At 36.8% G+C, this 14,620-nt stretch overlaps 1 long non-coding RNA gene across 9 annotated transcripts in view; it reads left to right on the top strand.

The window, feature by feature from the left end:
* LOC141488285 (uncharacterized) overlaps positions 1 to 13,598 on the top strand; it is a 135,134-nt gene extending 121,536 nt beyond the window's left edge. For 6 of the 9 annotated variants that reach the window (XR_012468627.1, XR_012468629.1, XR_012468631.1 and 3 more), the window contains one exon: positions 2,363 to 13,598. This is a non-coding gene — a long non-coding RNA (uncharacterized LOC141488285). The remainder of the gene's footprint in view (positions 1 to 2,362) is intronic. The other 3 variants (XR_012468635.1, XR_012468634.1, XR_012468633.1) reach the window with 3 other exon arrangements.
* The last annotated feature ends 1,022 nt before the right edge of the window (positions 13,599 to 14,620 follow it).

Genomic DNA, 14,620 nt, shown 5'->3' with positions numbered 1-14,620 from the left:
GTCATTATTTTTTACCAAAATATTATGAAATAACAAACAAATAATGTCTTAGTTAATACATTAACTGAAAGAAGAAATGAGATGGTGGGGCGGCTAGGTGGCATAGTGGATAAAGCACTGGTCTTGGAGTCAGGAGTACCTGGGTTCAAATCCGGTCTCAGACATTTAATAATTACCTAGCCGTGTGGCCTTGGGCAAGCCACTTAACCCCATTTGCCTTGTAAAAAAAAAAAAAAGAAATGAGATGATGTGTGGCAAGAGGCAAGGGCTGAGCAATTCAATCTCCTGCCAGAAAGAGAAGAGACATAGAGGTGAGGGTAACATGGAAATAATAGAGAAAAAACTCCATTTAACAGATGATTTCATAAGATGGTTAATACTTTTTGAATTTATGGCAGTTTAGAGAGTTTAACTTCTATTTCCTGAGGTGGCAGATGAAGCCTCAGTAAAACTTGAAACTGCTTCTCCTATGATCTTCAGGCTTCTGAAACTTTTAAACCAGTATTTCCTGGCCCAGGCTTCTGACTCCCTTACATTGTTGTCTCTTTCCTTTTTGACTTTCTGTATTTTTACTGGGTATACTCTGCCTGCTCTGGGGAAGCATTTGTCCATAATGGCAAAAGTAGACTGCAGAGTAAAAGTTATATAAAAATTACTATTGCCTGCTATGATGACAGTCTCTCAAGTGAGTATTCATATAGTGAAGAGATGTATTATAGTATTATAAGTACATAGAAATAAATGAAAGACGAGATGGCACCAGGGAAGGAGCACAGAACTCAAAATCAGAATTCAGTTCTAATCAATTTAACAAATATTTATAAAATTTCTACTGTGAGCAGGTTGTGCAAGTTTAACTAGGGATGCAATGATACAAACCCTCAGGCATCTTACATTCTACAGTGAACATTCTGTGTTCACAGATAAACCCAATACAAGGTAACTTAAGGTGGTTGTTCAGTTGTTTCAGTTGTGTCTGACCCTTCTTGACCTCTTGGGGGGTTTTCTTGGTAAAGATATGGAGTGGCTTGCCCTTTCCTTCTTCAACTCATTTGACAGGTGAGGAAACTGAGGAAAGTAGGATTAAGTGACTTACCTAGAGTCACACTGCTTATTAGTGTCTTAGTCAAATTTGAACTCAGGTAGAAGACCTGAGAATTGACTCCAAAACCAGTACTCTCTCCACTGCATCATCTAACATTAACAACTGGAGGATTTAGGAAAAGTTTGTTGAAGAGGTCATACTTGTATTGAGGTTTGAAGGAAAATTGAAACGGGAGATGAGAGTAAGCAAATGTATCCTAGGTATGGATGAGTCAGTATTATTGGAGGAACATCCACATTGATAAGATCACAGATCCATTGTGGCATTTGACATTTGCCTAAGTTTGATCATCAGATAATCTTCTGAATCATGGAAATGAAGTTAGATGGAATCCATTACTTTGTTCTGCTTAGACCATCATCAACTAGCAGAAAGGGAGAGTCTAGATACAAATCTGGGCAATTTGGTTTCACCTTAGCCTCTCTATCTTGGGTCATTTAGTGAATAGATAAAGAAACAAAGGCTTAGAAACATGGAGGTAATTTGTCTAAGATCATTACCAGAAATAAACAGAAGTGGGATTGGTTAGAGATGGAATGCCAAGACAGAGTGTCTGAATTTGAACAAGAAATCTGGTCTCCTGATTCCTAGTTTTCTATTCATTATATGATGGTTGGAGCAGCTAAGTGGAATGGTGGATAGCGTTCTGGTTCTGGAATCAGGAAGATCTGAGTTCAGATTTGATTTTAGATACTTAACTGTGTGACAGTTACTTAGCTCTTATGTGCTTCAGTTTCTCATCTGTAAAATGGGAACACTCTGAAGAAGAAAATGGCAGATCACTCCAGTATCTTTGCCCAGAAAACATCAGAGACTTTTACTTTGGGTCACAAAGAGTCAAACATGACTGAACAACAATTCATCTTAGTTATTGTTTCAAAGGACATATTCCTCTCAAGAGTATTCTGAGGATGTATGGCTCTGTTCTTTTTGTGCTGATTAAAAAAACTTGATTAAAGGTAAAAACTGGCATTTGTCTTGAAGTCCATTTTATATTTTGAAAGCATGTCAGTGACCTCAGTAAATGCAATGGTATTTGTTTTATCCATCATTAATATCATTTTCTCCCCAGAGAAAGGCAATATTCTTGAAAGCTATCTATAAAAATTTGCTAAATTCCATACCTGAGTCAGTTTTTGACTATCTGATAGGATGACTAGATATTTGTGTTCTTTAATGGAAGAAAACAGAACCCACTATTCTTTACAAAAGATCATTCTCAGTTTTGATTGTCTTCCCTTCCATTACTTCCCTTAGCCACCTGGGTATCTGGATTGGCTTCAGGGGTTCAGAAGAGTACCTGGGGATGAAACTTAGTCAAATATCACATACCCCGGTGGATCTGAGATCTCATCAAGGTGGGTCTTCCTCCACATCAAGCCTATTCTGGGTGATTCTTGTCCAAATAAAAGGTGTCCAAAAATCTTAGTTTAGTTTTAAGCTTTAATGATTTCAGAAGTATAATAGATGCTACCAACTTACAAGAACATTTCCTTCTCCAGGCCATTTTACATATAAGGAACTGAGACAAAAGGGGGTTAAGTGATTTACCCAGGGTCACTCAGCTAGAAAGTATTTGAAGCTGAATTTGAATTCAAGAAGATGAATTCCTCACTTCAGGCCTGGAACTTTATACACTGCACTGCCTATTGCTTTGCTATATACCAAGGATCCCAAGATCTATAGCAAAGTCACACAATGAGAGATGTTAATAAAAGCAGCACATTAGAAAGCAATATAAAGGGGTGGCTAGGTGGTGCAGTGGATAGAGCACCAGTCCTGGAGTCAGGAGTACCTGACTTCAAATCCAGCCTCAGACACTTAATAATTACCTAGCTGTGTGGCCTTGGGCAAACCACTTAACCCCACTGCCTTGCAAAAAAAACTAAAAAAAAAAAAGCAATATAAAGGGAGGCAATATGATGCAGAGGAAAGAACACTGGTTCTGGAGTAGAAGGATTTGAGTTCAAATCCCACCTTAATATTTACTAGTTGTGTAATCTTAGGAAAATTATATAACCTCCATGGACTCAATTTCCTTCTCTGCAAAATGAGGTGACTGTTGCTAGATCATAGACTTAGAACTATTACCCCAGAAGTTGTCAGGGCACAAGTTTAGCACTCCATTGGCAATATTTCACTTAATATCCTGGATCCATCAAGTCTCTGACATCTTTTACTCCTGGGTGAAATGCTCTTAGCCATTCACCTGTTCAGTGTTTTAGTGTAATTGGTTCTTCTATAGTATGACAAGATTTCATATTTTAAAAAATGAAAAAAAGGGGGGGAAGAGAGAGAGAGAGAGAGAGAGAGAGAGAGAGAGGGGGAAGAGAGAGAGAGAGAGAGAGAGAGAGAGAGAGAGAGAGAGAGAGAAAGAGAACAGAAATTTGTATGTTTTTGGCTTTTGCAAGGCAATGGGGTTAAATGACTTGCCCAAGATCACATATCTAGGTTAATTATTAAGTGTCTGAGGTCGGATTTGAACTCAGGTCCTTCTGCTAGTAATTTCTTTTTAATAGTGTCAAAGGAACAGTTCAACCATGAGGAGGACTGAGTATGATTGGGAAGTTACTCTTAATGGGATCTGAGAGTGGAGTGTACTTTTCTATATAGGGTGACTCTATGGGAAGAAAATTCTTCAAACTTTGGCTGTTTGCTGGATTGTTTTCTGAAATTCTCTGAGTTTCCTAATATGACTCAATTATGATTTCAGGGAAGTGCTAGTCATGGTTCCATAAAGTAAGGGAATAAATGAGGATGATGAAATAAAGAAGGAATTGGGGTAAGAAGGAACAAATGACACCAAGACTAACCTAAGTAGCCATAACATTTCTGAAAGATGAAGTGCTAATCACACAGACATGAAGTACCAGAGGCAGTATTTGAACCTACATTTTACCGACTTCCAGGCTGTCTCTCTATGTATTTTGCCACATCTAATTCTAGATCAGCATTTAAAACTGAATGTTCCCTAAGTCCCCCAGATGTTTCCTGCCTGTGTGACCCTGGGCAAGTCATTTAACCCTGCTTGCTTCAGTTTCCTCATCTATAAAATGAGTTGGAGAAGGAATTGCCAAACCATTCCAGTATCTTTGCCACCCAAATGGGGTTACAAAGAATGGTACAGGACTGAACAATAAGGAGGAGGTCTTAATGAGTGGCAGATCGGGTGTTGCACCTCAGGGACTCCAAGTGAAGGTGAAGCATTAGGTAACATGGAGTTGGTAGTTTGTTGAAATTTGAAGCAGGAAAAAGCAGGATTTTATGACCTTTGGCATTAAGGGTAATTGGGATGTAACAACACCACCACACCTAATATTTATATAAAACTTTAAAGTTTAAAAGTGTTTTTTTCCATACATTTTTCTCGCTGTAGAATTCTCTGAATGTCAGTGAAGCCAAAGGTAATAAATCTCTTCTATTCTTGGAGTGCCCATTTAAGAAATACATCATTTGGTGAGAGTTGTTAATGAATATAGTACTTCATGACCCATTATTGAGAGAGGCAATATGGTACAGTGGAAAAAGCAAATGACTCTGGAGTCAGAGAAGCCAGGTTCAATTCCTATCTCTGACACTTTCTACTTGTGTGTGACTGTGGGTAAGTCACTTCCAATCCCTTCCCCTCAGTTTTCTCCCCTGTAAAATGAGGGAGATGGGCTAGATCATAGATGTAGAGCTGGAAGGGACCTTAGAGCTTATCTAGTCCAACCCCTTCATTTTACAGATAAGGAAGTTGAGAACCTGGAAAGTTAAGTGACTAAGGTCACACCAGAAAGGTCAGAGTTGGGATTTAAAACCAGGTTCTCTGCTCCCAGAACCTTGCCCTTTTTATTGTACCACATGACTAAACATTACTATGTGTTGTGTCTCATGCCTGGGTCTTATGAATGGGAAAACAGAATAAAGATTATAGTCAATAGAAAGCAATGAGAACTAGAAGAGACCTAACCTTTTCATTTTCTAGATGATGAAAATGAGGACCAGTGGTCAATTGACTTACCCAAAGTCTCACAGGTAGGTAGCACATCCTCTCACTTCAAATGCTCTTTCCAGCACACCACTTGGAATTGTGGAGCAGGATTAGCCAGGATTTTCTTTTAACTGATAACTCATGCATGGTATGAGACCCTTTTTAAAAGCAAAATTCATTCTGATACTCAATCTTTGCCCTCTTCCCACATTGTTGGAAAGAAACTATGCAAGATGTGACTGTAGTATTTGTAAAACCAGACACCTTTGTGATATGCATTCTTTAGGACTGTTCCTACATTAGCATTATACCTTTGAAAAATGTGCCAATTATAGGGGCTGGGAGAAGGCAATATACTCCTTTATAGCTGTCTCAAGAAAAGGGAGTTGTTCACTGACATTAATGATACAGATTCTCCTCTCCATAGCAGACAGAAGGCTGGACTCTGGTGACCTCAGCATATCTAGGCGCCAATTAATTTGTCTGGAAGCACCTTGGTCATTACTTTTAAAACCACTGTGGGAAAGGAAAAGACCAGTGTTGGCCCCACATCTATCATGGTTTCTTGTAAAGAGGATCTTTGTTATTTATAGCCTAATGGTGATTTAGTTTCTGTGGAACAGCCCTGGTCTGTTTCCTCTCTGGGAAAAAAGTGACAAAAATCTTTAGAAGTTCAATTTATATAATGTGGAATTTTGGACCAGCCTCTAGTTTTGACCTCTCAAAGATTGTGAAGGAGTTTAAGGAAGGAAAATATTTTTGAGGAAATCTTAACCATTCACAATTTATTTGTAGGGAGTCCTTACAAGGTGGGTAAGTCCTTACAATCTGGATCCTAGTCTGTCCCCTGAAATGTCCTTCGTAGTTTGGATAAAATTGTTCAAGATCTTTGCCAATTTTTTTCATAAGCATCTATTTATGAGAAATCATTCAAACCATCAACTAAGAAACATTTATTAAAACCTACCATGTGCTAGGGACTTCACTAAGTGCTGAAATTATGAAGACACAATGAAATAATCTTTAGCTAGAAGGATGAGAGAACAACTCTCTCTCTCTCTCCCACCCACACCCACACCCCCACAGAATAAGACACAAATACAAATAGAATAAAGTGCAAATCAGAAAAATACAACCTAGTTAGTGAAGGAAGGCATTGGCAGTTGAACATTCAAGGGGAAGGTTGAGCTTGGGCAACATCTTGAAGGGAGAGGATTCCATGGAATAAGGAGCCTTCTCAGAGGGAGAGCTTTCTAGAAATGGGGAATGGCCAGTACAAAATGGGAATGACAAGTGTGAAGAACATCAAGAAGGTCAATTTGACTGACTCTTTTGAACTTCACATCAACCCTCTGAGAAAGGTACAAAACTTGTGGATCCCCATTTTTTAAATGAGATATTGGAGATTCTGGAAGGTTATAGATTGCTCAGGGTCACACAAATTTTAAATATCTGATGCAGGTTTCAAACCTAGATCATCATGACCAGTGCTTTATGTGGCATACCACACTATCTAATCTAAAACTTTTGTTTATTATTAGTTAGCTAATAGAGTGGTTGGGCAGTTGACCTCGTCAGGAAGTCCTGAGTTCAAATTCAGTCTCACATACTTAACTAAGTGATTGGGCAACTCACTTAACCTTAGTCTGCCTCAATTTCCTCTTCTGTAGTAAGGGGATAATAATAGTGCTTATCTCCTAGGGTTTGTGAGGATAAAATTAGATATTTATAAAGGACTTCCTAAACTTCTAAGGGTGATACAAATGGTTATTATTGGTATATTCCTCAGATCATATTAATTATGTGACCCTATGCAATTTATTTATCCTCTTTTAGATTCAGTTTCCTCATCTGCAAAATGAACATAATAACAGCAACTACTTCATAAGGTTTTTGTGAAGACCAAATGGGATAAAACCTTAAGGTGTTATGTAAATGATAGCTATTACTTTTATAGATCTTGTGTAGCATTAGTATGTGCCAAAATACAAAACTTAAAATAAAGAATCCTTGTCTTCAAATGAGCTTTTGGGGAAAAATAAAAACTTACACTATGAGTTTCACTGTATTGACTGATTAGCAAATAAATGACTCTAGCCCAACCTGGAGGTAATTTAGGGAGGGAGAAAGGAAGGAAGCATTTATTAAGCACCGATTGTATAACAGATACTATGCTAAATACTTTCTAAATATTATCTCATTGTTGGAGCAACAGAAAATACCCACATTAGCAGATTAGCTCAACTTTCATAGTGATTTAGTTCAACTTAACCACCATTTATCAAGCATCTTCTTTGGATAGATGAACCTCCTCTTCCTCTCTCTTTTTTTTTTAGGTTTTCCACTGACATGATGCCCATGAACTTCACAATAGATGTGTCCATGAAAAGGCATGATATTTGTAAATTAAATCATGCTTTAGCTGCAATATAGGAATTCAATGCAAGGAATCCAAGGATAATTCTTATTTAAACTGAAGAATCCTTTTGTATAAATCATCACTTTCTACTTTTTTCTGTTTTTCAAGTTTGGATTTTTTACTTATTGAACTCATTCCTTATCCTAAATGTAGGATAATGACTGGGGGAAAAAAAAACAAGAGGGTAACCTACATCAGACTGCTCTCTGTCAGGGGGAGGAGAGAGGGAAAGGAAGGAAGGAGGGGAAAATGTGAAAATTAAAACCTTACCAAAAATGATTATTGAAAACTAACTACATTGGAAAGTTGGAAAAATAAATAAATTTATTAATTAAAAAAAGAACAAGAGGGAAAGGCATTGTTTTGAGAGCAAGGTAGCAAAGTAGATAGAACACTGGATTTTGTTTCTGAATTCCTGGGTTGAATCCTGCTTCATCCTTGTGATCATGGGCAAATCATTATCACAGTCTGAGTTTTCTGACTGGTAAAAAGGGGATGAGACAAGGGGCAGCTAGTGATGCAATGGATAGAGCATTGGTCCTGGAGTCAGAAGGACCTGAGTTCAAATCCAGTGTAAGACACTTTAATAATTACCTAGCTGTGTGACCTTGGGCACGTCACTTAACCCCATTACCTTGCAAAAACAAAAAAAAGGGGATGATGATAATAATGTTTTCAATTTTATAGCACTGTTATGAGGAAAAGTGCTTAATATGTCATAGAAATGTGACTTGTTTTTATTTGGAGACATTGCTTTACAGTAGGAGACAGAGAAGAACACAGTAGCTCAGGCACAGAGGATAAGAGATTGAGAAGGGATTAAGGATAAAGAATGCATAAAATGCTATAGTCATAATAGAAAAAAATCTTACTTTAGTGATATGTCAATCATCTGATTTTTTTTAACCCCATGGACTGGTGAAAGTGAGATCACCAGCATTGTAGCCAATGAAGTATTGTTTGCAAGAATATAATTCTTGTGGTTTAGATAAATATGCTTAGGCTTACCTACCATACACAGGCATTTTCCTTTTCTGTTCAATAAACAGTAACTGATGACATTATCTCATGTGTGCAGTATTTATCTTGGAAAAGCTCAAAGCCAATTATGTACTTGCTTTCTGAGTCTCTTCTCTTCTCGCCTAGATCTGCCCAGCCCCTGTGATGGAGCTCAAAACACAAAGGAAGCCCAACAGATATTGTTGACTTATTGAATGTGGGAAATTTCATATTATGTTAGGATAATAGTCAACCATGGACATCTTTAGTTGTCTGTCGGGGTCTTAAGTAATTACTATAATGGAAAGAGCATTATTTCTGGAGGCAGAGAACTCTGTCCAAATTCAACCTCTGAAATTTATGCATGATCTTGGGAAAGGCACTGAATCTACTTGATGCTCAGTTTTCTCATCTGAAAAATAATGAAGGGACCTCTGCGGTCCCTTTTGGCTCCAAATCTACCATCTTATGATCTAGAAGGCTATGTGATCTACCCACCTGCTCATTTTACAGTGGAAGAGGTCCAGGAAAAGACTTGGAAAAGATCATACAATTGGTAGGAATCAGAGGTAGAATATAAACCTACCTTCTCTGACTTCAGAAGTGAGCTCTTTTCATTCTACCATCCCATATCCAAATTCTTCTGACTAGCTCCTCTCTAGTTCTGGATTGTTCTATCTCTCCCATAAGATTATAGATACGTGCTAGAATTGTCAGTTAAATGTTAGAAAAAACAGACTATTCTACTTATTTTATAAGAGTATGGAGGTGAGAAAAGAACATGTCTTGTTATGGTTCCCCTGATCACTCACCCCCCCCTTCCAGTCAGTATAGTATATTTATAAGTAGTCAGTATAATAAGATTAATAAGATATGATTGCAAAGTAGAACCTGGAGGTTACAGAAAACTGTCTCAAAGATCAAAGGACCATAATTTACCAATTATATCATATTTTAACCAAAATCCACATCCTGTAATATATGCCAAATTAGTGGAAGCCGTCTAGGTGCTGCCTTTTGGTTCTATGAAATATCAATATCAAGTTTTAGATATCTGACATAAAACCAATAGAAAATCAAAAGGAACTGATATTTTAGATGATGTGGACATGTTATTTTTTAATTTCAATTTTTAAAAAACATTTTTGTTTTTTCCAACAATATGCAACAATAGTTTACACTATTCATTTTTTGAAGGTTCTCTCTCCCTCTCTTCTTTCCCCCTCCCCCTGACAGAACTCAATCTAATATAGACTCTACATATATAATTATGCTAGACATAAATTCATATTAATCCTTTTGAGAAAGAAGAATCAAATCCAAATGGAAGAAAAAACATTAGGAAGACAAAAACGACATATGAGATAACTTTTAAAAACTGAAGATAGTAAGTTTTGGTTTGCATTTAAACTCTACAGTTCGCTCTCTGGGTATGGATGGCATTTTCTATCATAAGTCTTTTAGCTTGTCTTTGATTATTGAACTGCTGAAATGAGCAAGTCCACCTAGTTGATCATTATCCAATGTTGTTGTTAGTGTGTATAATTTTTTTGTTCTTTTCATTTCACTCAGCATTGGTTCATGTAAAATCCTTCCAGATTTTTCTGAAATTCCATCCCTCACAATTTATTATATAACAATAGTGTTTCATCACATTCATATACCACAATTCAACTATTCCCCAATTGATGAGCATCCCCTCAGTTTCTAATTCCAAGCCACCACAAAAAGAACTGCTATGAATATTGTTGTGTTTTTTATCCTTTTTAGTGATCTCTTTGGGATACAGACCTAGTAGTGGTACTACTGGATCAAAGAGTAGATAGTGTTAATTTTGAAGTTTTACTACAACTTTGAGATGATTTAGATGTGTTAATAAACTAACCCTAAGCATTAGTTCCTTGTCCCTCACCAGAAACAATAAAAATGAGACCTCAGATTTGTGCCATCTCTAAGATACTTCCATCTCCATCAACTGCCTAGGGATCCCAACTCTAATTCATGGTTTCATGAATGATGCTCTCTACTTTTTTTTCCCTTCCCTTCCACCATCCCCATGCCACCTGCCTCCAAACCCTCTTTGTGATTTTTTTGCACCCATATCCTCTGTGGTTATTAAAGTGAGATTTATTCTGTATTCTGATACTAGTGTTAGTTTTTGTCAGTGAGTACCCAAAGAACTGGACATGCCTGCCCCCATTTCCTAATTGCATGAATTGATGATCAATTTGCCTGGGAACAGGAGAGAACCCAGGAGTATGTCATCTAATTCACAGGAAGAAAGATTGTGGACACAACAATGTACATAAAAATTACAAGTCCCTCTCCTTCCTTTCTTCTTCCTTTCAAGGAAAAAGCCCCAACTTGTTCTTTTTTCCCCACTTTTGTTATTGTTGTTCAGTTGTTTCCAACATTTCATGACTCTACTGTAGGTTTTGTTGGCCGAGATATTTCTCCAGCTCATTTTACATGAGAAAACTGAGGCAAATTGGGTTAAGTGACTTGCCTAGTGTCACAGAGCTATTAAGTGATTGAGGCCAGATTTAAACTCAGGAGAGTCTTCCTGACTACAGGTCCAGTGCACCTAGCTCTCTTCCACTAGAGAAAGACAAAAGAAAAAACTCTCCCGTCTTTCTCTCCAGTCAAAAGAAACCAGTTTCCATTAAAGCAGATCAAAGGAGAAGAAAAAGTTGTTGACTTAGGTGAAAGAAAAACTATGAGTCAAGACCTTAACTCAGTCTGATCTTTGAGAAAAGGGAAAATCTAAGCTATAGAAAAGCTCCCGGAACAACGGAGAAATCTTCAACTTGATCTGAGTCCCAGACTAGAACTCAATACTTTAGCCTTCAAGAACAACAGCAAAGTACTTTTATAATGACCAAGGCAACTTAGAAAAGAAAAATAACTCAAAATATCTACAATGAAAAACAGCAAGGGAAAAAAGTACAGAACTTGGACCACAAGAATTATTTCTTGAAGAATTTATGCAAAAATTAAAAGAAAGATATGAGAACTAAATGAGTTATAGATAATATTTTGTGGAAAAAAATGGACAGTTTTACAGAAGATTTACAGAAGATTACAGAAGACAGTTTTACAGAAGATTTAGGGAGGTTAAAAACCTCCCTAAAAGTCAGAACAAACTAATAGAAATTAATGATTCTAGGAACCAACAAGAATTATTAAAACAATGATTGAAAAATGACAATCACAGAACCAAAATTTTTGTTAAATCAGAATCTCATGTTTCTATCAAATAGATGTATATATCATATAAGAAATCTCTTTCTTTTTGTTTCAATGGGGAGAAAAATTAATTTCTGTTAGCCAAAAGTATTTTAAAATAGAGAAACTGGAGGGAACAAATATGGAATGTTGCATGCAGCTTCAGATGAGGTCACTGTTATTAGTTTTTCTGAATTCCTTTACTTTTTTTTAAACAAGAAAAATATCCAGGAGTGGAGATAATCTGGAAATTATAAAATAATAAAGGTCAATAAAACTTTTAAAAAGAGAAAAAAAGTCATTTATCTTCCTCCTTTATAAAAAGACTTGGTTGAGCAAGATGATTTCCAGTCACTTCAAATATATGGTTTCTTTCTAAGAATCAGAAGTAATTACATTCATTACATTACAAACCCCAAAGTGTTAAATAGTTACAAAGCTTTGTACCACACAATGGATATCCTTTGAGGAGACATACCATCCCAGGAGTTCCTCAGAATGTCATTCTTTCAACTGTGAAATTCTTCAAGCCTCAGCAAAGACAAAAATGTCATTTTGATGACTAGCTATATTTAGAAGTGATATTTAATTCTGTGAAATTTCTTTTCTAAAAAAACACCTAAATAAAAACTTTCTAAGGAGACATCTGTGTCCATGAACTCTCCGTTCTTTCTTTCTGACCCTACTTGATATAATGAATAATAGGAATAAAATTTTATAGCATTAGTTTCCTTATCTATAAAATGGGAATGATAATGGCACCAAACTCAGTGTTATGAGATTGCAAAGGGCTTTGCAAACCTTCCTATAAAATTTAGCTACTATAAAATAAAAAAAAGCCATTTGCTTTATTTTGCTTATAATTTCCATATAATTACAATGGTCCTGCCTAAGAGGCTTGAGTATGCATTGAATATGAAATGTTTGTCAAAAGGAATAGAAATAAATTGAACCTAGAGCATTTATCAGTATATACCCAGACAATATCCATATAAATAGTATCTCAATTTGACCTTGCTGCATTTGATCCTTATGAAGATAAAAGAGGAAGTTAGAAATTATTATAAGATTAAAGGTCAAATGAATTATTACTAAAGTGAGACCAGGAAAAAAGGCCTTTAAGAAAGGCATACTTTTCCAGAGGTATATTATAGATCTTTCTGGTAAGACTCGGGCTAATTATGCTGTGCAGAATTTTGTAAATATTTAATTTACTTTGGGGTTTGTAAGTTGTGTATGATTTAATCTTTCTGAATCCTGGAAAAAAGCTGTGTATCTACAAGGATGAAATATTGAATATTGAATGTAAGATTGTAAGTACCTGTAATCTGGGTCAGTTGCTTTGGATGGACTAGACTGTTAAGTGTTGTTGTTTATCTATTATTCTTGAGGAGGACATTAGGATATGATGCCATGACATGCAAATGAATTGGATTTAAGTGAGCGAGGGAAATCTCTATCCTCACTTCCTTCTCCAAGGTCATCTGAGTCCAGTGACCAGATATGGATCAGGACTATTGGAGCTGGCCCTGGATGTAGTGAGAAATTTTTACCTTTTTGAGCTAAGGTCTTTAACATGTCTCTTTGATTGAGGCAACATCCAGTTCACTTTGATCTAGGCTAGGAAAGAAAGAGATGAAGCAAATAAAAATGACTTCCTTTACCTAGTGTCATCAAGGCTGTGATGCCTCAGTGTCCAAGTGATTTGGTTTTAAGTAAGGAAGGACTGCGCACTTTCTTCCTCCAGAGTACAGTTCTCTTCAGGGTTCTTCATTTGCTCTCATGCAATTCTCACCTGTAGCTTCAAGAAGCTATAGCATACATAGTGGTCACAGTTCAGTAAATTGTCTTCACAGATGGATTAAACCAGGTTGAGGGCAACCCAAGTATGTGGAGACTTCTCCTGTGGAATAAATGATTGAGAACGTGGCCATGAAGGTGACTGAAGCAGTTGCTGTGGTGAGCTTAGAGCTTGGTCAGACACAGAAGACACCAAGGTCATACAGGTTTTTTGTCAGTCATCCTGACCTTTTTATTGCCACTAGACTTTGATGACTTCAGAAGTCTAAGGACTTTGTGCAACTCTGCCTCACTTACATTCAAATCACCCTATGATATCATTGGTCCTCTTTAAAAATGAAAGATGAATAACAGCAGCAATATTCCCAGGACTTGGTAAGGTGTCTGATAGTGCTTAATAAATGGCAGCTGTCTGACTGAATAAATGTTAAGGAGGACTGTTCAATGAACAGTTCTTTATGATCAGACATCAGAGGCTGAGATGATGCAGATCCTCCTCGTGAAAGAGAATGGATGCCTACTTCTGGTAGATTTGTGATTATATGCAAGAGAAGTAATTTGGAGAGTTGAGGAATAAAGACATTTAAAAAATTGACTCCAGTGTGCTAATCATTGGGAGGAAGAGCTTCTTTGACTGTAGCCAGAAGTAGGAGGGAATTTTTAAGGCACTACCAGACCAAACTAGAACCCTGGCCTTCTTTTTGGCTGACTTCTCTTACTTTTAGGGATCTAGTGAGAGAAGAGAGAGACAGTTCATAAAGGGAGAAACCTTGGACCTTCCTCTGGTGGTTGACAAGTCTCAGGTAGGAAATATTGGAGTTTAGCCTGAAAATTAGTGCCTCAGAGCAATAAACAAACTGAGCTGTGCATTTTTTAAGTATAAAGGAATCACGCTTGACAGTTCTCTTGACTGGGCTAAGTCTGCTTCTAAGAAAACCTGTTGCTGAGTTAACCTGTCTTGTGATTTCATTTGTCTGGAATTAAATGTTTGCTCAGAGTTTTAAAAGAAGTAGTTAAAAAATTAAGTCTTACTAAGAGTTCCAAGATAGCAGTTATTCATTTGAATTTGACAAGCTGTAGAATACTGGAGCAAATAGAG

Source organism: Macrotis lagotis, chromosome 5 (assembly GCF_037893015.1).
Source record: "Macrotis lagotis isolate mMagLag1 chromosome 5, bilby.v1.9.chrom.fasta, whole genome shotgun sequence".
NCBI classification, from domain to species: domain Eukaryota; kingdom Metazoa; phylum Chordata; class Mammalia; order Peramelemorphia; family Peramelidae; genus Macrotis; species Macrotis lagotis.
The sequence above is the reverse complement of the archived record's forward strand: the minus strand, read 5'-3'. Positions and strand labels throughout refer to the sequence as shown.